This window comes from Hemicordylus capensis, chromosome 1 (genome assembly GCF_027244095.1).
Source record: "Hemicordylus capensis ecotype Gifberg chromosome 1, rHemCap1.1.pri, whole genome shotgun sequence".
Taxonomy (NCBI): domain Eukaryota; kingdom Metazoa; phylum Chordata; class Lepidosauria; order Squamata; family Cordylidae; genus Hemicordylus; species Hemicordylus capensis.
This window is the reverse complement of record NC_069657.1, coordinates 241570834-241597964: the sequence shown is the minus strand read 5'-3', so window position 1 is coordinate 241597964 and position 27131 is coordinate 241570834. Positions and strand designations below refer to the sequence as shown.

The 27131-nt window shown below is 45.1% G+C and overlaps 1 long non-coding RNA gene across 1 annotated transcript; it reads left to right on the top strand.

The window, feature by feature from the left end:
• The first annotated feature begins 20850 nt into the window (after nucleotides 1-20850).
• On the top strand, nucleotides 20851-21432 carry LOC128339962 (uncharacterized). The gene is made up of 3 exons (XR_008313361.1): nucleotides 20851-20900; nucleotides 21038-21242; nucleotides 21332-21432. It is a non-coding gene; the product is annotated as an uncharacterized LOC128339962 (long non-coding RNA).
• Nucleotides 21433-27131: the final 5699 nt, after the last annotated feature.

Sequence of the window (27131 nt, the reverse complement as noted above, 5' to 3'; positions counted from 1 at the left end):
ATTGTTTTTAAAATGTCTGTTTTATTTTGTTTTATGTTTTTGTAAACAAAATAAATTTTCACTCAAATGAAACTTGATGTGGATACATGGATCTCCTTAGCTAACAGCATTTGGAGTACAATAAACATAATTAAAATGAATCTTCTTCCCCGTTTGATTTATGTATTAAGGGGTCTCCTCTTATTCATTCCCCGAAAACCCGCCAAACACTTTCTCAAGCTTTTCTGCCACTTTATATGGCATAATGATTTTATGGATATTTTAATCTGGTTTTATGTTTTAACAGTTAAATTCTTGGTTTGTTTTATTCTTGGTTTGTTTTATGCAGTAAACCGCCTAGAGACTTTGGTAGTGGGTAGAATACAAATTTACTAAATACATACATACATACGATCTCAGTTTTTCCCTTCATAGCTTACAGTTACCAATGCTAGAAGGGGATCTTAATTTCTCAGCTATTTCACAACATCATAGAACAAATTGGCTTAGTTGGATCTTTAAATTAAAATATGATCTTCCCAACCCTTCAACATGGTCCACTCTTGAGGTTTGTTTGTTTAGCCTTTATCAATCAGACCTGTGTTGGGCTCCAGATTTTAACAGACTGGAGCTACCTGTTCTCCTACCATCAAGACTTTGAGAGAAGCATGTTTATGCTCTGTGCTGACATAATGACTCTGATCCTTACATGACAAAATGACCCTCTGATATAATCTTGCAGTCAAAACATCTGGTATTGTGTTTATGGAGAACAATGGGGCCAGAAATCATCTTCTAACTCCTGACCATATATTAGACACCAATCACAATTTCCTGCCTTTTGTGCATACAGGATGATCTGCCCCTGACAGCTCAGTAGCAATACCTGCAGCTGAAACACACTATAACTTCCAGATTTGAGCACTCTGCTCTAAGTGCTTCTGAGGTCCCTAAAGTTTTAGAAGATATCATTTGCATTGCTGACCTGCTGAAACCAAACATATCCATATACTGCGGATACGTCACATGATAAGTATGACTTATTGCTCGTATGTGCTGAGCAACATGAGGAGTTGGAAACCCAGATCCTTCCAGTCAAATGGACCAATCTTCTAGGAAGCAAAAAACCCTCTACCAGGGGCGTAACTACTATTAGGCAAGGAGAGGCGGCTGCCTGGGGGCCCCCACGCCTCGAGGGGACCCCCAGAGGCAAGTCACATGACTATATATTGTGAAGTGTGTGTATCAGCGAGGGGCCTATTTTACAATTTTGTCTCTGGGCCCATTCCAGCCTTGTTACGCCCCTGTCCTCTACACTAGAAGATCGTTCACATGACCAAGTCAGCTGGGGCTGGGGAGAAGGCAGGAGCCCACCTGGCCTTCCCCACATGAATGGTGGCTCCTCAGGGCTCTGCCACTTGCATGCCCAGATGATGGCAAAGTGGCCAATGATATGGTCATCATGAGCAGGGGGAAGGGAGCTGGACCTCCTAGAGTCCCACAATGCACTGTGTGAGTAGCATGGTGCATTTGGGAAATTCTCACTGTGGGGCCACTCCCCCCCTCCCCCCAGTTCTATGGAAATGGTGGCTGTGGCAGCCAAAGCACCCCACGGCCTGGGCATGAGGTAGGAAGTGCATATGCCTCCTATGACTTCACTTTTAGCCTGGGAATGAAAGCAGATCTATCTGGGGGTGGAGTGCTGGGATCGAGAGTGATCCTGGCACTGCGCACAACCCACTCTACCTGGGGTAGCCCTGTCCTGTCCCTGTTGGGCTGGTCGTATGAATGATCACTAATTCTTAAACTGAAGCTCATGCAGCAGATATTCTCCACCTAGTGGATACCTGTATGTTTATTTCATAAACATATCACGGCTTCTCCCTTATATTGATGCTGTGATGTTGCTAAAGGTTCTCCAATTCATATGATGTGGTGTTGCAATATAAAGCTCCCTTCTGGCAAGAAGTGATTGCTTGCATCAACCTAGTTTTGAATTCTGATTTTAGATTTTGTAACAACCTATTTATTTATTAGTTCTCTGTGTAAACAGCCCTCAGCCATTTCCGGAAGGTGGTATAGAAATAGAATTCTTCTTCTTCATCATCATCATCATCATCTATAACTAATCCTTCTTCGTCATCTAATAAGCTTCTCTTATTCATTTCTCTTGTGAAACTTCTCTTGTGGTAGCAGATCATGTCTCTTCTTGTGCAGTATGTCAAGCCTTCAGTTTATCAGTAGATGCAGGGGTGGATGAATTGATAGGCAAAGTAGGCACTTGCCAATGGCGGCAAATCAGAGGGGCGGCAAATCAGCCCGACTCTACGACAATAAGGATCTTGTGTTGCCACTGCAAGGCAGGCAGCGTCGAGGTCTGGGGGTGGGGTGCAAAAGACGGGAGGTGCGTGGGAGGGAGGGACGCAAACCCAGAAGCCTGGCAAGGAGGCTCCTCCTCCCGAGTCCCAGTGATACCTCTCGGATGTGCTAGCCTGAGGGGTGGCTGCTGGGGAGGGGCCAAAGGAGACAGGGAAACAGCTTGAAGTCCTGGATGGGGCCAAGCACAAGCTCCCAGCGCTAGAGCAGGGCGGCAGTGGTGCTGTGCTGCCTGCTGCTACTGCTGCTTCCTGAAGGGACTGTCTGTTTGCCTCATGCTGCCGGAGATCGTAGCTGTTGCTGCTTAATCTGCAGTGCGCTACTCCCTTTGCAAGAAGGAGAAATAGGAGGAGAGAAGACCCCGAGTGGGGAGAAGTGGAAGGCTGAGAGACCGCTCAGCAGCCCGTGCCCCACCACCTCGCACAGTTTGACTCCAGCTTTCCCTCCCTATTGCTGCTGCTTCGGCAGTCCCAGCCAACAGCCATGCTGGAGGACCAATGCAAAGGAGACTCAGGAGGAGGAGGAGGAGGTTGAGGAAGCGCTGGGCTGGCTCTGCTGCATTTCATTTCTGCATGTGATGCATGGAATACTATATACAAAGTAGTTTTTTCGTGTTGAGAGTCGGACAGAGAGGGGTGGCAAATCCTTGGTTGCCTACGAGTGGCAAAAAGATTAATGCGCACTGAGTGGATGGAAGATCTCTCTGACCTGGCTACATCTGAAGTCACAAATTACTGTTGTATGCTCAAAAGAGACTCTCATGCCAAGATCTGGCAGGTGTATTTAGATTTGTGTAATTTCTTCCAGACTGATAATTATCTTTATCCCTTCATCCTCCATTCCCATTTCTTGTTTGTTTTGGTTTTTGTTTCATATCCCCACCTTGTCTCTCTCTCTCTCTCTCTCTCTCTCTCTCTCTCTCTCTCTCTCTCTCACACACACACACACACACACACACACACACTTATAAACCGCCCAATCCAGAGGCTCTGGGCGGTGGACAACAACTTTTTAAAAAGACATAAACCCCACAATTCAAACACAATGCTAAAAACAATATTAAAACAACCCAAAAATGATTAAAACCATTTAAAACTAATTAAGATACTTTTAAATATTTTTTTTAACAAGCCTTGGAAGGCCAGGCCAAACAAATAGGATTTTAGGGCTCCTAAAGAAAAGGTTGTGCAGAGCAAGAAGCCTCTTCTCTGCCGCCATTCCCCTGCCTGCATAGGCCAGACACCTATTGGCTGCCCTGCAACAATGCCATGTTTACTTTGGGCAAGCCTCCCCTGCACACAGCCATCCCATTGTCTTCAGTCAGCTGAGCAAGAGGTTTCTTGTTTGCTGGCATCACCTTTGAGGCCATAAATCACGGTGATGCCATAACTAGGGGTGTAGCCTCAAGACCCTTGTTTTGAGAGGCCTGGAGGCTTTCCCCAAAGCTAAGGAGGAGAGAGCAGTATTGCAAAAGAGCTTTTCCTGAGTGTGGAAACCTGAAAAGTGCCCACCAAAGTTAGGTGATTAGTCAGCCTGAGGATGAATCCTATCCTAAAGGAGCTCCTAAAGAAGAAGGGTGTGGAGAGCAAGAAGCCTATTCCTCAGACTAGTCAAGGTTGGCCAGAGAGTCGGGAGGCCATCCAAAGCCCAAGCTTTCAAGCATCATCAAGTTCCCAAGATCCACCCGCCCAGAGAACATCCCCGTGCTTGCCGCTCTAGGTCAAACCTCTTGTGCCAGCATCTGCTGAGCTCAGGGAGCAGTCGCAGCCAGTAGCCCTCCCTGAACTGGTGCAGCCTCCACCCTCTGAGTCTGATCTAGGGGCTAATAGGAGAGACAAGAGGGAGCCATGTCGGGTTCTAGGCAAGCCTTCCAAGGAACAGGTCGTTTTGCCCAAGCTGCCGGCCGCTAAGCTAAAGCCGAGCACCAGACCAATACCGAAAAAGAAACTGCCAGAGGGTGGAGCACCTTTATCATCAGAACTCTCTGATGAGCATTTCTGATATCTGTGGGACAGCAAGAAGCTGCAGAAAGGGAAAACTGTCCGTGAAGCGGTGCAGATGATGGATGAGAGCCAAGTCCTAGATACCCTCCTGGCTCACCTCCAGCAGCCTCTCCAGCGGACTCTTGCTACAGACCCCAGGCAAGCTGCAAGAAGACATCTCTGCTACAAGCCAGAAAAAAGCAGGACCACAAAAGGGACCCAAAGCACATAGCCAAGAGAAGTCTTCCAATTATAAGTACTATGGGGTAAAACTGCGAGAATCGAAGCATAAAGAGTTGGTCTCCAAACTCCTGAATATGCTTCTGCGGTTAACAGGATGAGAAGGGGGCGGAGAGGGAATCGTAGAAGCAGTCAACCGGGTGGCTTTTTCCAATTTGCCTGAGAACATGGCGACAATTAAGGATTATAGGCACTTGATGCTTACAAGGCACTCTTTGCAACGAGAGATGTCTGAGTGACAGAAACATGTGCTACGATTTCGCAGGAGATGTTGCCACAAGAAGAAATCCATCAGAGCTCTTCTCTCAGTACCACTGTGACGACAAGGATGACGCAATAAAGAGATGCTTCCTGAAGTCTTCCGGAAGGAAGATAGCTGTGTCCCCCATAAAACTGAACTGGTCAGATGTGTTATACAAATCATTGATGAAGAGCCGCTGGGGTCCTGCTTCATTAGAGTTCTGCACCAGGCCATCATCACCGCCTTGTGTCTGACCTCCTTGAAGCCCCCACTGAGCTCCGAACTCAGATCTGACCTCGTGTACAAAAGTGTCCAGAAGGTCTTCTCTCTGCCCTCCCTGAAGATGACAAAGCTGAAAGCTGGCAGCCCAACGCACCCCATCCAAACACAGGACTTGTATCAACAGACCGCCCATGTCTGCAACAGCATGCTCAGTGGCTTGCTGTCTGAAAACACCAATATTGGGTCATGACAGGATGTTTTGATTCAAAACATGGGTTGAATCCTCCAAAAAATATGAGCAGGAAAGGGCTGTTAGGTGCACCAACTACCTACTGAAGTTTGTCTGGGAACACCCAGATTTTGATTTGGGCCAGGAGTTTCCCTTGCTTGGACATCTGGTGGCACTGCTGTCCCTTTGCATAGCTGACAGTGTGAAGGACATTGGCATGCAGGCCGCAGAGGCCCTGTACTATCTCCATTGTATTGTCATGGGCAAGTAGGCTAGGGAGATGGAGAAGAAGCCCAAGAACAAAAAAGGGAACTTTGTGAAATGGTTCCAAGAAGATTTCTTGGTTCCTGGCCCCTCTGTCTTCTTCAACAATATCGCCAAAGTGGCAAAGGCTTTCGGAGAGCACCTGGACCCCAGCCAGATCTCGGAGCTTGTGCTCAAAGCAATAGATCATCTCAAGCATGAAGAGGCGGCCATCTCTCGGGGGGCAGGCGTGCTGCTCAGCTCCTTCTTGGAGGAATGTGGGATGGACATGGAGGACATGCCCATGACAGTCAAGGAAATTTACCAACATCTTCCTCACATCACCGACCCTGTCACTAAAGAGGAGACTCTGAAAGCTGTGTGTCACTTGGCTTCCAAACGCCTGAACCGAGTTTTAGACATCCTCCTTGAATGCTCGCTGGAATGTCATCACAGCGTAGCAGAGATCTGGAAGGCCCTGGCCTGCGAGCCACATCTGAACAAGAAGCTTATCAGGCCACTGCTCAGGAGGCTGCAGGATGAAGAGCCTCTTTCAGACGTCTATCAGAGGCGCCACAGTGACTCTCTCATGCCTATTGCAGCTACAAAGGCTTTGTGTCCGATCCTGTCCGTACCTGAGTGTGCGGATGCAATCCAGGGCACGTTTGCCCACCAGCTCATTGCACTGGTCACTCAAATCTATTTTCTCATTGGGGCAGGAAGGAGAGGGTCCAAGAGGCTAAGTAATGGCGAGCTCCCCGTCACCCCGCTGGGCTCTGCCGTCCAAGCCCTGAAGAACCTGATTGTGTGTGCCGGCTACCTAAAGGAATATAACCTTCTGGATATGCAAGGCTGTTGGGACATGCTGGCCGCACCAGACAATTTCTTCGAAGGTGTTTTTTGCCTCATGAGTACTTTGATTGTATCTAACAAGATGCACCTGAAACATACTTTCAAACTAGCCAACGCCTACTTACGCCGTGCCGACATTAAGGAGAGAACGACTGGGATGGCCTGCTTCGCTGAGCTTCTCTTTCATGCAGAGGCTGGTCTATTTATTTCGAAGCAAGGCATTCTGGATGTCCTCTGAGAATGGATGGGACAGGCCTGCCCGCTCATGCAGATCCTCAATATCGGAGGCCGGGGTACCTTCTGCAGCATTCCTCAAAGCATGAGGCTCTCGAGCCCTTCCTCTCTCCCCTGCTGACCTGTGCTTTAGATTCCGACAGGAACATTGCCAAAGAGTCCATTAAGACCCTCCGGGCTATGTTCCAGCACTTTGCCACGGAGGATTTTGTGCCCATGGTGAAGACCCTCATCTCTCACCTCCTGCAGTACATGGATGATGACGACAATGAATTGCGAGATGCCTCCATTGGTCTCTTTGGGATGCTGCTGAGGGGGATTAAAGATGGCTCCAAACAGAGCCTGAAGGGAGAAGTTTCCAAAGCGTATGTTCCCCTCTTAATTCAGCTGACAGACCCTTTGACCAGAGAAGTCTCTAAGGGTGTGTTTGCCAACTATATCAATTATATGAACTGGGTAGATATGCCCAAAGATGTGCTGGAAATGGACCCCAGTGTAAGCCTCTTCTATACATATGGAAACATCAGCAAGTACCTTATGTGGGAAAACCAAGGGAAGTTGCCAGAAATGGCAGCCCAGATGGAGCAATATCTGAAGAGTGGGTTCCCTTCCCACCGACAGGCAGCGGTCATATCGACAGGGTGCAAAGCACAGTACATGAAGCCTGATTTGTCCCCCAAGGAAATTGAAACTATTTATGTGGTTCTGCAGGAGCTCCAGGCAGACCACAAACCCTCTGTGGCCAAGATTGCTGTTGAGGAAATTGAGGAATTCCTGCAACACTGTGGGCGTCGAGTCAATCCAGATCTCATCCCTAGCAAATCTGTCCGGAGATGCAGCATGGCGAGTGAGACCAGGAAGTGAAAGGGCCTTGGGGGAGGCAAGAAGAAAGAATGCTCCTTGCTGAGAGCCACGGTGAGAAGCCACGGAGACAGCCACACGGAGGACGCCAGAGCGGCTTTGCTGCCGTGACTATTGCTGGATGGGGACTTGTGCAGTAGGAATGCCTGTCAGAGAAGCATGGGAGATGATGGATGAGAGAGAAGTCCTAGAGCCCACCCTGGCTCACCACCAGCAGTCTCTCCAGTGGACTCCTGCTACACACCCCAGGCAAGCTGCAAGAAGATGGACTGCAGCAGACATCTGTGCTGCAAGCCAGAAAACAGCAAGATAATGGGATATCTGCCTTATTCTTTTCTCCAAAAGGTTTCATTTCTTCTGGCTTTTGGTAGTGTCAACCTCAACACAAGTATCCTCATGAACTGTGTTTTGACTATTTAACTGGCAAATGTGTATATTAGCCTAGCATTGTTATGGGGAAAAGGTTAATCTTATTAAACATTTATGGGAGCTAGAATTCTCATCCCCTCTAATAGTGAGAGCAGGTGGTTGAATGTCTTTCAAAAAAGGACTATACAACAACAACAACAACAACAACATTTATACACCGCTTTTCAACAAATGTTTCCAAAGCAGTTTAAATAGAGAAATAATAAATAAATAAGATGGATCCCTGTCCCGAAAGGGTCCACAATCTACAAAGGGTTCACAATCACAACCCAAGAATGGGTGGGGAGCTCCCTGGGAACAGATAAGCTTGTAAACGGAAGGGAGAACAAGGGGCGGGGGAGAAATAACAGGACGGAACCCAAATGGACCTGTGATCTTTCAAGCGCTTGCATTTCCAGGGCTTACAGAATGTTGGGAGCTCTTGAGGGTCCTGTCTCATTTTCCAGAACCATTCCCTGCTAGTAGTCAGTCGCAGAATGGATCCTGCAGCTCAGTAGGGGAGGACTACAAGAGGATGGGGGAAAGTGTCCCTTTCTTCTTCCCTGCCCCAGACTCTCCTGCCTATAGCCACTTCCCATGATCCTATACTGAGAGGAAGAGCTTTAAATATATGCTAGATATGTATTGCCTGACTAAGGCTGGGAGAACTATGAGCACATGGAGACATCTGAAGGGAAATACAGTAGAAGGAAATCCTGCTATGCTGAAAAACTCAGACATCCTGGAGTGGCCCCCCTCTGAAGCAACATCAGGCAACAGCCTCAGGTGGTGCACACGTGGGCCCTGCCCCCCCCCATTTCCTGTTGCTCCACCTGACCTTTGCTGCCCTCCCCACGCGTCTTCCCCCTTGACGGCCCTCAGCTCAGTCCCCATCCCCCTCGCCTGACACTGGCCTTCCCCATCTAGGCCAGCCGCACCTTCTGTCCATGTCCACACTGCTGTTTGGGGATTCAGCTGGCAGCTACAGCATCTCAGTGGCTTCTCCTCTTACCGCTGCTGCTTCAGCTCTAGTGGGATAGGAGAAGCTAGTGGGATGCTCAGCTGTCAGCTGTAGACACACCCAGAAGGTGAGGCTGGAGCCAGGGGAAGAGGGGCAATGTCAAGGCTGGCACCGAGGGAAGACAGGTGGGGTTGGCCCTGCATGGAATGGTGTGTCATAGTGCTACTCGTTCAACAGACAATCGGTGGAGAACCAGAGGGGTGGGGATCCTTTCCGATGCACACCCCATTCTCTGCAAGTACAGTGCTGCCCAAACACTGCAGAGGATCCTCATGCTCTCTGACTGCAGAAACCTTCTGGACTGCCCTCCAGAAACTTTACCAGGACCTTTGCACTGCAGTCGTAATAATGATATTCACCAGCTGCCATCAGCCGTGAGCTGTTCGTAGATTTGATCGTCAATACTACTAAAAAAATGGCTGAAGACTGCATTGTTTGGTCGAATCGGTAAGAAAGGATGAAGAGTGCTGTGTCTCACCAAACGGTTTCTGTTCTTTCTCCACTGTCGCTTCCATATCCTCCATCCGATAGAGCAGGACGGCTTGGGATTCTTCCAACGTTTCCCGCATGCTACGCTCCTTGGACAGGTGCTCCTTTAGCTGCGAGCAATCAAAAGATCAGGTTGGCAAATGGATGCTTTATCAATTACCCAAAGCAGAACACGCTTCAGGGCCTTACTGAAAAAACTAAGCATGGCTAAATGTTAGAAATGGGGCTCAGTAACACACCCAGGATAAACTGTAGAGACAGAAAAAGGCTAGAATGTCTAACAGCCTGACTTCCCTGGGCAAAGCTGGCTTTTAGGAGGGTACATCTCCTTAGTCTGACCTCAGTGTTGCTCACTGTTTTTGGGTCGCCATTTCATTTGCATTCTACTGTATTTTAATTTGTCCTGACAGTTATTGTAAGCTGCCTTGCATTGTGAAAAGGCAAGTATACTCAGTCTTCGTCACGATCCATTCACCGGTGCATTCACATATATGGGTAAAGCGCCTGCGCAGTAGCCTCCCAGGTATGGAAATGCATTCCCATTGCATGTATAGACTGTGTTTTTGTGCTGGGACTCTATGGTGGTGAAGTACAAATTAAAAACACACGAATGAAACAACCAGAAGCTTCCATTCAACACACATGCACAGTTAGCATTGTTGTGTGTTTGGAAGTGCAACTTCTTCCTCCCACCTGAAACTGGCCAAGTGTCTTCTGTCCTTACCTTACCTGAACTGACTCTTCTTGACTCCGTTTATCCCAGGTTTGTAAGCCGAGGAGTATATCAAGTCTGTCGATCCTTCAAGTCTTGCCACAGTCCGGCTTCCTCCATTATGTGGGAAACAGTATCTGATTCTCAGGGTTTGCCCAGGGTTGTGAATTATGTGAAAATTGAAATTTAGGCTTTTGTGCAGGAAGAGCTGACTCTTCTGGCACAAGAAAGAGTCCAGTCAGGTGTTTTCAACCCACCACTCTTCGCTTGCTGCCTCAAGACAGCTCTCTGGACTCTGCGTATTGGGGTTGTTGTTTTTAATTACACCACAGGAAGCTGTCAAGTGATTGCTGCCAAACCTTTAACTGTATCTGCCATGCAGATCTGTTACAAATGGTATGTTGAAAGCCAGACATCCTTTTACAAACCTTACACCACCACCACCACTACATAATGGAAGTTTATAACCATTAACTTGAATCAGCTCTTCAGCCTTTCTCACCACGTGTTCAATGGATGACACACCTATAGCCATTTGCATTACAACGGCTTAGATTGGCGCGGTCCGGCAGGGGCAAGGTGGCGGCAGGCTTCTGGGCAGGCCCCCCACATGCAGGTTATCCCCCCCCTTGAAACTTTGCCAGTGGGGGGAGGGGGGCTCCAAAGCCCTTCAGGTCTGGGCTCCCAAATCACCCTGGTGTGCCACTGGGGACGGGGAGGCTTTGAGGGAGGACTAGGCCTCACACTAGCGCAACTGCTGGGAGGGTGGGCCTTCCCCGATCAGGCGGCGAAACCCTGAGACGTCCCAATCCAGAGGACTGGGCAGGGATACAAGGGATCAGGGAGCGTATACCTCCCAAAGAATAAGACTATAAACAGATATTTCAATATTAAAAATTCTCCCTAGGACGACTGATAACTCTGTACCGACAGTGATTTTAAAAATAAACAAAGCATGAAGCTTGAAAGGCAGAGAAATGGCATTGTCACGTGCTGGGTGCCATCAACTGAACTCAGCTCAGCTCAGCCAGCCAGCCACCCGTCGCCCGAGTCACACCACCACCAAAGCTGCAGAGGGGATGGGCAGCTGCAGTGAAAATCTGGGCAAATGAAGAGCTGACCCAGGCGCGGGGCGAGGGGCAGAGCCCAAATCCAGGCAGTGCCCAGGGGAGATGGCAAGCTGACCTACAGCCACCAGATGAGTAGCCACTGATAGACTTTGTCCAAGCCCCTTTGGAGGCCGTCCAAGCTAGTGGCCATCCACACATCATGTGGCAGAGAATTCCATAAGTTAATTACGTGCTCTTTGAAGAAGTACTTCCTTTTGTCGCTCCTAAATTTCCCACCCTTCAGTTTCATGGGCTGACCCCTGGTTCTAGTGTTGTGAGAGAGGGGGAGAACTTTCTCGCTATCAACAAATTGTAGCTGGGGATGATGGGAGTTGTAGTTCAGCAACATCTGCAGTACCACAGGCTGGGAACCCCTGGTTTAAAATAAGAATAGAAAAACCAACTTCCAACTAGCTGAAGGCTTGCTTCAATCGGCGTCTATATCCAGGGAGCGTAGGAACCTGGCTGGAATTGCACTGAAGAGGGTGGACTAAGAATCTAACATGCTTCAGTCACTTAAACAGATTGAGAAGGATATTAACTTTCCATGGCCTGGCGTCCAAGCCGGGAGAGACAGATTTCCAGCCTTCATGGTTGAGGCGAGAAGTCCAAAATGGCTTGGGCAGTTCTTACTCACACGTATTAAATAGCACCGATGTAGCATAGTGGCCCAGAGGCTGACCGACACATCCGGACCTCCCCAGCCTGAACCTCACCTCTGCCTGCTGGGAAGTCCTCCCTTGGCCTCAAGCCAGCTACTCCCTCTCAGCCTATGATCATTTTGCAGGATTGCTGTAAGGATTACAAGATAACACCCGTGAAGTGCTTTGAATGCTTGGAAGCACTATATAAATCTCAAATACTAGTAGGTGAGACCTGCTGTTGCCCAGCAAAGTCATGTTGCATAGATTACACTTACAGGAAAGTTCAAGAAATTAAATATATATCTCATAGAATTTTTAATTAAAATGCTTGCAGAAGAGAAGTAAAAGAACAGTTTGAAATGCGTAGGATTTAAACTGCAAACCTTTCTTGGGCGTAGGCCTGCCACCCATTCTTTCTTTCAAAGAACGGTTCTTTATTTAGCATTAGCCTGTACCTGTCCTTTATCCACTTAATAAAGAACACAGTTTGTTCTATATTTCCAGCACTCTCAGGTAGGCCAGTCACTGGCTGCAGTGGACACACCATGAAGAGGCTGGCTTCATGTTGCAGGCCTCTAGCAAGGGGTCTTCTTCAGCCCTGCAGGCTGGAGAGCAGATTGCACTGTGGGACTACAACCAGGGGCGTAACTACCATTAGGCAAGGGGAGGCAGTCGTCTTGGGCCCCACTGCCTCGAGGTCCCCCCCCCAAGGCACATCACATGACTCCCCACCAGCCCATGTTGCACCCTCTATAGATGATGTTGAGTCTCTTGGAGATCGGCAGGAGCAGAGAGTAAAAAAACTAGATTCAATGTGAACTAGATATTCACCATATTCATAATGGGGATGTGAGTGTGAGTGCACAATATATTGTGAAGTGTGTTTGTGTGTGTTGTCTCTGGGGGCCCAGAGACAACATTTTAAAATCTTGTCTCTGGGCCGCCTCCAACCTTGCTACGCCCCTGACTACAACTCCCACAATGAAGCTTGTTTTGGGAGCCCGAAGTTCACCTTTGCTCCTGCAGGCGATAGGAGAAGGCTGGGCCTTGTGGAGCAGCCAGGCCTGTGAAGGCGAGGCCCATGCTACAAAAGTCTCTCCCTGGAGCTGAGCAGCCTCCTTGTCTGTCGTCTTCTTCCACCCAACCTCCAGCCAAAAAGGCAGGGTGGTGCAAAGACATCGTGTCGAATGGGGAAAGGAGTTCTGTTAGGTGTCTAAACTGGACGATACTGCTTTAAAGGCTCGTTGAAATATATGCAACGTAAACTCTTTAGTTCTGCACGGTGGAGTGTGTGAGCTGAAACAACATGCAGCTGGAGAAGGTCACATTTGCAGCATTCGAAGGAGAGGCCAAAATCAAGCCATACACAAGTTGCTGGAAGTTAATCAGAAGCCCATAAAGTATCTCTTTTTGTCTTTTACCAGTTCAATGCAAGTGAAGGCAATTTGAGGGTCTTTCTCTCAAACAGTAAAGCTATGCTTACTTTTTTTGAAAAACGTTAAGAACGTTTGTATTTCTTCTGTGCTGCTAATATGTGAATATCGCTGTCCTTGGATGGTTGGGTCAAGCCCTTTGTTTTATTTATTCATTAAAACTTTTGTGCCCTGCCTTTCTAGCAAGCTAGAACATAGGAAGCTGACTTAAACTGAGTCAGAGCTTTGGTCCATCTAGCTCTGGATTGTCTGTCTACACAGACTGGCAGCAGCATCTCCAAGATTGCAGGCAGGAGTCTCTCTCAGCCTTATCAGGGAGGAAACCTGGGACCTTCTGCATGCTAATATACTCTTCCCAGAGCAGCCCCATCCGTAAGGGGAATATCTTATAGTGCTCACATGCAGTCTCCCATTCATATGCAAACCAGGGTGGACCCTGCTCAGCAAAGTGGACAATGCATGCTTGCTACCACAAGACCAACGCTCCTCCCAAGCTATTCAGGGCAGCCTACAATACCAAAATTCTACAAATATGGAGTAACCAAAAATACTCATGGAAAAGAAGAGATGCACTCTAAGAGCAAAAAGCAACTTGAATTTAACATGCTGTTTTAAATGGATTGAGATTGTACTGTTATCAGCTAAGTTGTTTTCTTATCATGTTGCTTTTCAAAATTGCTATTGCTTATTATGGGGATAACATTTAGACAAAGTTACTCATGAGAAGCACCACTGGAAGCACAGAGTTATCTTTACTCCCTTAAGGCCCACAAATTTCAATGGAACTTGGTTATGGCTAACTTAGACTGAATGCTACCCATGAATTCTTAGACATGCAGTACTTAAATATATTAGATAAATTTAATACATTACACTACGAATAGATTATTGTTTATGTTCTGATGGACACCCATAATGTCATTTTATTAAGTTCTTACAGTGTGGCTATTCTCACACACTGCCTAAGCCAGGCTAGGAATGCCCAGTCTGGGTTAACTGCGCATTGGGCCCTATCCCAGTGAGGCAGCGCCACCTAGCCTGGCTTTTAGGCCCGGCTGTTAGCCCAGGTTAAGGGAGCTAGAGCAAGTGCTCCCTTAACCCCACCTACCTGCTTGTGTACAAGCACGGTCTTCTTCTAGCCTGGCCAGGGGTGTAGCTATAATTGAGTGGATGGGTTCAAAGAACCCAGGCCCCCATCTCCTGAGGGCCCCGACAGCTACATCCCTCCCTATTTTCTTCATTCTCTCCCTCACTCCAAGGGGCCACCAGGAAGAACGGAGAACACGGGCCCCCTCTTCCCTAGCTACGCCCCTGAGCCTGGCCACGCACAGAGATGGACGCCTAGAACGCCCATCTCTCAGGGGAATCCCCCAATGCATCACTTGTGTTGCATGGTGCATTGTGGGATCCCCAGAGACCGGGACGCATCATCTCAGCCTCTGGAACTTCAGACTGCACCACACAGCTCTGCTTGTCTGGGAGCGTGGTCTGCGCTTCCGGGAGCATGAGACCACTCATCTGGGGGGAAAGTGAGTTTAAGCAGCCTTCCCACCCATTGGCCACCCTGCCCGTTCTTGATTTTGGAGCTCTTCGGGTGGCACACCTACCTTTCCACCACCCTAAAGCTTCTTCTCTGTGCCCTCTGAAGAGGCTCCTTTTCCCGGGCATTCTCACAAGCAGCTGGTGGGTATGGACTCCACTTTCCTTCTTCCCCAAAGCCTTCTCCCCCGACCCCACTCAGCCCTGCCCTGCCCTGCCCCCTGGGCTTTGATGGTGGTGTGTGTGTTGCAGGGGTGTGTGTGTGTGAGGTTGATATTAACAAGCCCTTGCTCAATTGAGACACACACACACTACCCCACCATCTTGGTCCTTTCTGGATGCTGCAGGGGGCTCAGGACCACCACCCCTGCCCTTCCTTTCCCAGCTGATATTTCTCCCCCCACACACACACCTTCTTTTGCCTGTTACTCAGCCATCGGATTGCAAAGATCGCTTCTGACTCAGGGCAGTAAATGCCCCCTCAATTATTTGGCTCTCCTATTGTGGGTGGTTCCTTTTATGTGCCTCTTTTGGGTTTTCACTCTCGTATTCACATGATTCCTTCCTTCCTTCGACTTGCACACCTCTCTCTCTCTCTAACCCTCTCTCTCTCCCTCGTCCCATGAGCCCCAGCATCTCTTTCCTCCAGCTATCCCCAGCTTGGCTTCTTTCTTTTTTCTCTGCAGATCTATTCCTCTCTCTCTCTCTCTCTCTCTCTCTCTCTTTCCATCTTTATTTCTATCTATCCATCTTTATTTCTATCTCAGTTGTTTCTTCTTTTCCCCCATTTGGGAGGGTTTCTTTTGGCTCTTTAAAAATGTCTTTTTAAAAGCCCTTCCCATTGCGCCTCTCTGTTCTCTGGGGTGGGTAATAAAGGGCAGCTCAGTCTTCCAGTAGAGTTTTCTCCCTCCTGCCCCAACTGGGCAGACGATCCAAGTGCCTGGACTCACTCCTGAGCCAATTCACTTCAGAGATACTTTATGGGCATGATAAGTTTGCATGCCTAACTAAAAATCTTGGGGCTGACTCAGCTGTGTCAGCTTTGGAAGTGCACAAGGCTCCTCAATGAGCACTATGGAAGAGTTCTGTGTAAGTTGAAAGTTTGCAGATTGGTCTGGTTTTTATTTTTATTTTTGCTTTATCCTGCAAATTCTCCCGTTTCTGTATCTCTTTCAATGCCAAGGCTTATGTGGTGATAAGTGCCCTTCGATCCTAGATAAAATGTGTAGAAAAAGCAGGTTCTCAAAATACTTATGTCGGGATGGAACTGGGAATGATAATGCTCATATTAATAAGTATTAATACTATTATTAATCATATTAAATGTGCATATCTCACCATCGCACTGATTTCTAAGCAAAATACAGCTATGAAATGTTTCCTTTGCTTAGTCCAGCCTGGTTAGAGAAGAGAGAAACTTTCACTCTGGCTGAGAGAAGCCCCACGGGGTTTAATTTGGGGTAGTGTCATTAGGGTGGAAGATGTCGCCACAACAACATCCCAAATGGCCAGAATGATGTCATTCACTGGCCATTCATAAAAGAAGCTGCAGTTCTTGGAGGAGAGCTGGTCTTGGGGTAGCAAGCATGACTTGTCCCCTTACCTAAGTAGGGTCCACCCTGGTTGCTTTTGAATGGGAGACTACATGTAAGATATTCCCCTTAGGGGATGGAGCCACTCTGGGAAGAGCATCTGGGTTCCAAGTTCCTTCCCTGGCATCTCCAAGACAGGGCTGAGAGAGATTCCTGCCTGCAACCTTGGAGAAGCCACTGCCAGTCTGTGTAGACAATACTGAGCTAGAACGACCTATGGTCTGACTCAGTATATGGCAGTTTCCGATGTTCCTAATTTTGCAAAGTTTTGCTTTCAGGAGAGAATCATGAAGCATGTTTCCAATTTGGCAAATCCTGCTTTTCTCAGCAGTTCTGGTCTCAGTCATCCTGCAGAGAGCTGGTCTTGTGGTAGCAAGCATGAATTGCCTCCTTTGCTAAGCAGGGTCTGCCCTGGTTTGCATTTCAGTCAAGTCAAGTCAAATTTTATTTACGGTCTTAGACCAAAACAGAAAACATATACCTCTGTGAATACAATTACATCTATATGATAATACATTACCATCCTAAAAACGATTCCCCTATATACATCCTGGAAGCAATATAACAAAACTTAGCTACTGAGTTAGAAACTGGGGCACCCTCATCTGAAAGTGAAAATTTAACAAGATGTTCATCAGACTGGTTTGACAATCTACATATCAAGAGGAAAATAAAACATATCCTGTTTTTAGCTTGATGTTTTTACTGTTTTTTACTGTATGTTTTTAATTTTTGTAAACCGCCTTGGGGTTCTCTTTTAACGAAAGGCGGTATAAAAATGTAAAAATAAATAAAATAAAATATCCTTACGTTTGAGTGTAATCGACAGTGCAAGAAAATGTGGTCGGTGGTTTCTATTTCCCCGGATCCACAGCTACAACAGCATGCTTCTATGGGGATACCTTGGTATCTCCCTACTAACGCTGAAGGAGTTAACCCTAGCTCTTGTGAATACCCAGCGGAGTTTACTAAGGAGAATGGAGGACAAATAATCAGCGGGTGAGAGAGCCATCTCAGACCTTTTTCCTTTCTAAAACTCTGGTAGAGAGGCTCAGTTATTTTGCAACTCAGTATCTACCAGACGTTGTCTCACTGCTCTTTTAGCCTTAGTCTGGCCCAACTCCACCAGCTGTTCAGGAGCTATTCCTAAAGAGGTGAGCTTATTGCTTACCGCTGAATACCAAGTCAGCTGAGGAACAGCCACTAGGAACTTGGGAATTAACCCAGTCGGCCGCAAGTGTGCTCTCAGCCAAAAATAAATAATTAGCAGCCAAGCACGTGATTCAATTTTTAGAAAACCAGCCTCCATACGCAAGACCACATTTAGAGTGCATCTTGAAGTACCAAATAAAGTTCTCAGAAACCCAGATTGATTTCCCCCCCTAGCATATCAGAACTTGAGTATGGACCCAATTGAATGCCATACAATAACTGAAGGATTACTTTGGCAGAATATAATCTTAAGGCTGCAGGGATGAAACCTGCGCCTTGCGTTCTAAAGAATCTATTACTTGCCGCCACACTGCATTTTGCCGACTTGGCTACCATTCTCATGTGCGCAGATTTCCTGGCATTTTGTTGAAAAACGACCCCCAGATATTTTCTTTGAGTGACCTGTTCTAATTGAGGTCCATTCAATGTCCATATAAATTTCTTTGCTTTGTTCTTAAAACACATAATTTTTGACTTATCATAATTGATGTTTAACTGCGCCTCATTACAATACGAGGCTAGGACATCTACATGTGAGCACTGTACATTATGTTTTCTCAACATAATTCTCTTCCACTATGATGATGCTCCATCATTTTTTATTTGTAACATTTTTTTAAATATTGATACCCCACTTCTCTTTCTGAGAAGCCCAGAGGTTTCATGGTTATTTTTAGCCTCACAACCACCCTGTAAGGAGGTTGGGCTGAGAGATTAGTGACTGGCCCAGAGCCCAGTGAGTGTCATGGCTGAATGGGGATTTGAACTTGGGTCTTCCTGGTCCTAGTCCACCACTCCCCAATATACTCCAAGGTCTATTACCTAATGGTCACAGAGGGCTTCTGGAGCTCTCCATTATAACTGGATTCCATTCCTATCTGTTTTCAGTACAAGTGATATATTGTGCTCCTTTTGCATATACAGGTGAAACTCGGAAAATTAGAATATCGTGCAAAAGTCCATTAATTTCAGTAATGCAAATTAAAAGGTGAAACTGATATATGAGACAGACGCATTACATGCAAAGCGAGATAAGTCAAGCCTTAATTTGTTATAATTGGGATGATCATGGCGTACAGCTCATGAAAACCCCAAATCCACAATCCCAGAAAATTAGAATATTACATGGAAGCAAGACGACAAGGATTGTAGAATAGAACAATATCGGACCTCCGAAAAGTATACAGTGTACTGTGCTTGATTGGCCAGCAAACTCGCCTGACCTGACCCCATAGAGAATCTATGGGGCATTGCCAAGAGAAGGATGAGAGACATGAGACCAAACAATGCAGAAGAGCTGAAGGCCGCTAATGAAGCATCCTGGTCTTCCATAACACCTCATCAGTGCCACAGGCTGATAGCATCCATGCCACACTGCATTGAGGCAGTAATTGCTGCAAAAGGGGCCCAAACCAAGTACTGAATACATATGCATGCTTATACTTTTCAGAGGTCCGATATTGTTCTGTTCTACAATCCTTGTCTTCTTGGTTCCATGTAATATTCTAATTTTCTGGGATTGTGGATTTGGGGTTTTCATGAGCTGTACGCCATGATCATCACAATTATAACAAATTAAGGCTTGACTTATCTCGCTTTGCATGTAATGCGTCTGTCTCATATATCAGTTTCACCTTTTAATTTGCATTACTGAAATTAATGGACTTTTGCACGATATTCTAATTTTCCGAGTTTCACCTGTATATAAAATGTACACGGTTTCTCCTCCTCCTGTGGTCTGTTATTGTTGCGTTACCCTGTTTTCTGTGGCTTCTTTGTTTTGGGAAGGGGGGGCCTTTCCCCCTCCCATTGGTCTCCCATCCAAAGGATTGGTTGAGTTCACCCCTGCCCAGCTTCAGGAAACATTTGGAGAGCCTTCTTCCTGCCCCATGTCCTCCCTTAGGCCTGATTGTAATGTATTATCATTTGTTGCTTCAAATTCCATGGCTTCCCCAGTATTGTATCGGCTTGAACAGCCTGTAATTTGTGCTTCCCTGCATGGTGCTAATGCTGTCTGGCACTTGGGTTACATCCAATTGCACCTTCTGGGCAACCCTGGCGGGGAGGATCACCAGTTTGGGCAGCAGAACTGGTTCAGCCATGGGATCCGTGAAGTGTCCCTGAGCATGTGGTTTCAGCGCCAGAGCCCAGCAGTAGTAGTTTATATACATACCTGGGCGGAGCCTAAGTAAGGGCAAGTGAAGTCAGAGCCTAGTAAGGGCAAGATGTCATCAAGCCCCACCCACTGAAGGGCAAGACATCATCAAACCCCTCCCCCTGAAGGGCATGACGTCACCACAGCAGGGAGGAGTTGAAAACCCTCCAGAGAACATCTCCAGGCATGCCCAGAGCCTCCTGTACTATGAGGGCTACCCACCTGACCTGTGAGGACCAATAGGAACGAGGTCCCACCCTGCGTGTCATTGAGCTCTTATTGGTTGAAAAGGGATACTGTAGGATATAAGTAGCAGGCTAGGGTGTAGGTTCCTGCAAAAGGGGTTGTTGTACACTTTTGCAGAGAGGATGTCTGACTACAGGACACCCTTATGCCCCATGACCCTACCTTTACCGATTGCACCAGTGAAACCTAGAAGGGGTCGTTCCAAATATGGTGTAATGAGGAGCCTCTCCTACTCTCCACCCTCGAGCCTGAAAAATGGACTAGATCTGGACTCCTGTGCCACTCCTGAAGGTGTGCCTGTGGAAACGGAGAACAGAGACCCTCAAGAAGTAGAGTGGGAATCTGAGAGCCGAGAACCACCAGTAACAGCCCTAAAGCAGAGAAACGTGAGTTCATCATCATCAGATTCTGAAACAGAAGCTCCTGTGAAACCAAAGCTGCGTAGGAAAAAGCAACGGGTTAGGAGCAGACCCCACTTTGATTGGTGTGATGAGCAATGTTGTGATAGTTCATGTGGGGAGTATACTTATTCTGATGAGTGTGGGTGCGGATCTGAGCAGTGGTCATCCAGGCCAAGGGTATCCTATCGTGTGCTCAAGTGCTGCAGTTCGAGCGAAGATTGGTCATCATGTGAATGTGAGACGCCGAGTCCTAGCCAGAATCATTACTCTTATTGTAGGGCTGTGTGTTTCACATCAGCATCTGAGAGTGAGGAGGATGTCACTGATGGCTGTGTACTTACAATACCTACAGAGAAAACAGCAGCTGAGGAGCAGGACGAATCGGTCGAAGAACCATCTATGGGAACTGGACCCCGAGAGTCTGAAGAGGTGATTGTGAAACCTGAGGGGAGAGAACGAGTACCCCCCAATCCCAGAAACGTGAGTTCATCATCATCAGATTCTGAAACAGAAGCTCCTGTGAAACCAAAGCTGCGTAGGGAAAAAAGGGTGAATAAGAAGCATCAGCTGAATAAGGGTGCTGATGAGTGTGGCTCCCTATCTTTCATGTCAAACAGGCCTCGGGAGTACCGGTGTGTCGATCAGAGTTGTTGGATGTGCAAAGATCGTGAGACACCATGGCCATCCAGCCCTACAGAGGATTACTTAAGGGATGTAAGCGTTACATCAGCAGCTGAAGGTGGGGAGGAATGTATGGATAGTGGTCTGGTAACCACGGCCATGCCTGAAGAGCAAAATGTAAATGAGGAGGTTCCCAAGATGGTGAGCCATATGTCTTTTATTTTGTATGATTAGTTTGTTTTACTTAATGCTCAGTTTTATTAAAGTATTGTCCCCTCTTATTTGTACAGGCCAGGACCATTGAGAACATGCATCTAGGCGATGTCAGCGTTTCCTGTATCACATGTGTCTGTACTGAAAACGATCAATAAAAGAATTTTGTTTGAAAAAATGTGTGTTCATACCTGTGTTAAGTAGCACCATGGCGGAACATGAGAAAATCCTAAAGAAAATATATTATACGCCAGGGAATGTAGGGAGCTATGGTGGTGTAGAACCTCGATATCAAGAGGCCTGGCAGAACACTAAAGAGTTGAGTAAAAGACAAGTGAAGACATGGCTGTCAGAGCAGGATGCTTACACTCGGCATAAACCTGCGAGGATACACTTTAAAAGAAACAAGACGGTTGTTTCAGGGGTTGATGTACAATGGCAAGCCGATCTAGTGGACTTGCAGCAGTTTTCTAAATACAACGATGACTACAAGTACATATTGACAGTTGTGGATATTCTATCTAAATACGCATGGTGTGTACCTCTAAAAGACAAAAAGGGTAGGGAAGTGGCCAGGGCTTTTAAAGCTATTTTCAGTGAAGGCCGAAAACCTAGAAAGCTCCAGACGGACAGAGGGGGTGAATTTTTAAATAAGACAGTAGGGGCCCTATTAAAGGAACAAGAAATACACCATTTCATCACGAACAATGATGTCAAAGCTGCTGTGGTTGAACGTTTTAACCGAACACTAAAAACACGAATGTGGAGGTATTTCATAGCTCACAACACCTTCAGATATATTGATGTTTTACCTGAACTCATAAAGAGCTATAACCACAGTTTTCACAGAACCATACAAAACAGGCCTGTGGATGTGAAGCCTTCCAGTGAGTTGGCTGTATGGAAAACTGTTTACGGTAACACTAGCCACAAAAAAGCCAAGACTCTTACGCTAAAAAAAGGTGATCATGTCAGGATTTCAAAGATTAAAGGAAGGTTTGAGAAAGGCTATGAACAGAACTACACCACAGAATTCTTTATAGTGGACCAAGTCATCAGAAGAAGGGAAAGACCTGTTTACCTGTTAAAAGATTACATGGGGGAAGCTGTTCTCGGCAGCTTCTATCCTGAAGAAGTGCAGAAAGTTAAAGAGGGGGTGGACAAGGTGGACAGGGTTGAAAAAATTATAGATACAAAAGGCTGTGGAAGAGTAAAACAACATTTAGTGAAGTGGGCAGGTTGGCCTGATAAGTTCAACAGCTGGGTGCCTGCTTCAGATCTATGCAAACCGGTGTAGAATGGCAGGCAGAGGGTTTTCTGTTACTCTGCCCAGTAATGCCAGCCATAAGGCCTTCCCACAGAACACTAGTTCTGCCTACACTATCCAATTAGCAAAGCCCCTGGATCTTCCTGGAGAGTGGGAAGTGGGCCTGGTTGAGATACAGTACCCGCACAGCTGGAACACTATTACGGAGGAGACACCCTTTGAATAGACCAGGTGGCCAAGGACGCGGCTCTTTACTGTACGAAAGGGGTATTACCCAAGCATTACAGATTGGGTTGACAATAGTAGTAGAATAACCATACTTGATTTCAAAATGATTAATGACCCTAGGGTCAGGAGGTCAGGCTTACGTCAACAGTGAAAGAGGAGCATGTTTATGGCAGATACTGTTTTAAGGAGGTACAAGCAGACAGCTATAACTCTATAGAAAGTGCAGCTGTTTTGAAAGCTGTATTTCCTTTTGGGGGAAGTAGAGCAGAATTCTGAAAAAAGCACTATAATGTATACATACATGTATAAAATATATATATTGGCGAATAGTACCGTTTTGATTATATTGATTTGTCCTTCAGTTTCTTTTGGATTAGCAAAATGCCCATAGCTTCTTCAGCTGCAGTCCCTTACCCCCACATTTCTTATTGTGTGTCTATGGCTGTACAGTATATGTATGCTGAATATGAATCTGAGAGTTCCAAGATAAGTCTTCTGGATCATGGTTGAAGCATCTTCATTTGTTTAGGGTTTGATTCCCCTGTATCACCTATTGGCTAAGTCTACCTGTGCAAGTCTGTGGTAGATGGTGAGAATTGAGTGCCCATGTAACTTTACTCACACTGATCAACAAGATTTAAGGTCACAGCCAAACTCACGTGCATAGGCCTCCTTGAGAAAGATTTGGAATTATTCGACACAGTCTGCTATAGAAGTGAATAGTTTCTTAAAATAGCTTTGTGCCACCATCCTGTATCAACATTCTCTTGACATCAGAATTGGCAACATGGAATTTTTGTGAATTCAGTCTCTATGTAAAACTATATATTACTTTATTTTTATTTTTTATAATTACATTTTGAATTTTCATTACAAAAAGACTCAGTACAAAATACAAAAAACCCTGAAACAACACATTTCCTAGCATATCAACATAGCCATACAAAAAATTTCAACATTCATAATACTAGCTTCATATAAACATTAAAATCCATATCAAGTTTTCTCTTCCAGATACCCCAAAGTGGATCCCACCAAATTAAAAAAGAAAAGAAAAGATAAAAGATGATCTTCTTTGCCTCCCTTCTTCCTATCTTATGAATTCTGTTATTTTTATCCTTTATCACTTCATCTGTAACAAAGTAAATGGTACAACATAGATGTAAAATCATACACTTGGCAATCATTGCTAAAGTGTTTGGAATAAACCCGTATAAATTTGAACCACCCCCCAAACCCTTCTGCACCATTCAGTTACAGAGAGAGATTCATAGTCTTTCAAGTGTCTTGAAATTGTCTTTTTAGCAGCAGTCAGGCCCTATTGTCAGAGTTCCCAGTTTACAGGGGATATTTACAAACCATCCCATCAGAACCACTTATTTATTATTTTATTTTATTTTATTTAACATATTTTTATACCGCCCAAAACTTATGTCTCTGGGCGGTTTACAAGAAGATAAAAACAAAGGTAAAACATTAGTTAAAAAAACAAAAACAAGAAATTTAAAACACAATTATTTAATTTAAAAACAAACAAACAAAAACAATATTCTAAAAACAATATTAAAACAACCAAAACAATATCAGTTAAAAGCCTGGGTGAACAGATGTGTCTTTAAAGACTTTTTAAAATTTGTCAGAGATGGGGAGGCTCTTATTTCACTAGGAAGCGCATTCCAAAGCCGCGGGGCAGCAGTGGAGAAGGCCCCGTCCCTGAGTAGCCACCAGAACACTTAGATGTTCTTTCAATTATTATGTTTGTTATTCTTTCTAAATTATCTAATACCACCTTCCAAAATTTATGAACCACAAGGCAATTCCATTTCATATGGGAAATTTCTGCATTTAAATCTCCACACTTCCAACACCTCACAGAGCTTTTGTATATCTTATTAAGTTGTTTAGGTGTCATATACCATTGATACAATACTTTAAGAAAATTTTCTTTCATATTAATACAAATAGCTTTCATTGCTTGGCTGTTGAAAATATTATGGGATGCTTTTTAATTGGGTAATGGGGGGCACATGAGAGTAGGTTGCTTATTTAGGAGAAGGGGCAATTTTGGAGGGGCAGCACTGTTGGGGAGAAACAAAATGATTTCAAAAAGACCACATACATGAGAGTTATAGATTATTACTGTTGTTTTCTAGATGTCATTGTGGTTTTGCACAATTCTTATCATTCCTGCTCCCTGTAGTACATGTGTACGACAGACAACCAGCTAGGGCATCAGCACATTTAATGTCAGCATGCCAGTCACCTGCAAAAGTATGACTGCTAGCAGCAAAAGCAGTTATCTAGAGAAATTCATGGTTACTGCTTGACTTGTCTGAGTCCCCATTTCTTAAGGGTCAAATTCACACATGATATTCATTAGTGCCCCAAACTAACATCAAGTGATGACTTGCATACATGAAAGAGTTATCACAGCTCAAACACAACCGTTTTTAGTTATAGCAATTCACACAAGGTCAAGTAATGGGCATCTAGTGATGCACGCGAACGTGTGAATCAGCCACCAGGCAAGCCTTGAAGAGAAATTCTTAAGAGTTTGAAAGTAACAATTCCGGCTGTTGTTGGCTTGTAGTCTTCCATTGTTTTAAAAATCAACACACACACACACACCCGACAAAAAATAAAAATTACCAGAAGTGAAATTCACAGACAAGAAATACTTTAATTCAAGATTGTGTAAAATGAACATTTTTATACAGTTAAATATCTGTAAAAATGTACAGATAAAACAATCTTATTGTAGGGTCTTTAACAGTAAAATCTACCATTTAGTGCAGTTTTCTGTTTGGAGACAATGAAGCAATGAGTGCATTGACCAATTAATCTAAAACACAAACAGATTGCAATTATGAAGAAATGTGCAAACTTTCTAACATTTGGAGGGGCAGAAACAGGGTGTGTGGCCACTCTACAAACATGCCCCACCAGTTGGCATGAGTTTCATGGCTTTGAATCACTCCATGCTGCTTGTGTGGAAAAGAGTGGTGCTTGTAGTCCCACCAATGTAAATTCATTTTTGTTTACCTACTGTAACACAGAGCTTCAGAAGATGAGCTTTTTAGGGGACAAGCTTAGTATATAAGACATGCTGATGGAACCAGTATCTTCAAAACACATTGAAATGCTACAAAAACTTTGTTTAAAGATTTTATTTAAACTGTTAAGAATCAACCGACTGCTTCATGAACAATTCCATTTTATTTCCTGATCTTCTCTCATATTTTCACATTTCTTGGTCCTGAAGAATAAGGAAAAAGCGATACCTACTTTGTATAAAGTTTCTGATTACGTCTTGGCTATGTCTAGTACTTGCTATGTATGTGTCGGGGGAAACTCTGCGGATGCACCATTTTGATTATCATGAAACACTGATGAAAACGCCTCCAAAACATTTTTCTGTACTCATAACTAGATTCACAATGGTGGTGTATCTCTATAATGTGATTTTTATTTTTTAATTTAATTTTATTTTATTTATTTATTTTGTGGTATAAAAAGGGGGGCCAAGGAGGTATGAGCCAACAAAACTGGGAGGAAAGGATGAAAATATGATTTGGGATAATTTTGGGCGTTGGAGGGTGGGAGGGTTTTTCATTGCTTAACTTCATCTTAATGAAATGAAACTTTGTAACTTATTATAGTTAGAAATTGTAACTTTGATACTGAATTCTCTTGCCTTCAACAAGCACACTGACAGAGACAGAATGCTACAGTCTGTTGGTTATATATATTTCCACTGCTAGAGCTTCCTGTTAAGCAAGTGCGATCTGCAACATTCCCCCCCCCCCCCAAAAAGTTTGCTAGCACTATATAATGTTGCATTCTTAGGCTACTGTGAAGTCTATGTTTCTTGTACCAGAAAATTGCCCTTTTGACTTCTAGATCCTGCTTCCCTAATGTGTTTTGTAATTGGTTATAAAATTGTAGACTTTTGTGATTTTGCCAAAGTTGTAGCTAAATTTTTATACACTTGTCTTGATTTTTCCCCCCAGATCCACTTAAATATTTAGAAAAGTAAATTTTATTCCTTAAAAAGATAAGGAATAAAATAGTCATACTTTGCAACACTTTCTTTCACATAAACACTTGCAATCACCAGGGGAATGTATTTTGTAACATATCAATTATAAATATCGTATTTACCTTTGAAATTTTGTATATTGCTTTTCATCATTTTTTCTTGTATGTATGTTTTTGGTCACTTGACTGGTATTGTGATGTTGTGAAAAGCATTAAGCCAAGAATAATTGCCGCTCGGCGTTGGGGGAGAGTCCCGACATCCATGCTAGGATCTTTAGGAATTATATTATCTCTCCATACCATGCATAATTTTATAGACTTCTATCATGTCTCCTCTTAGTTGC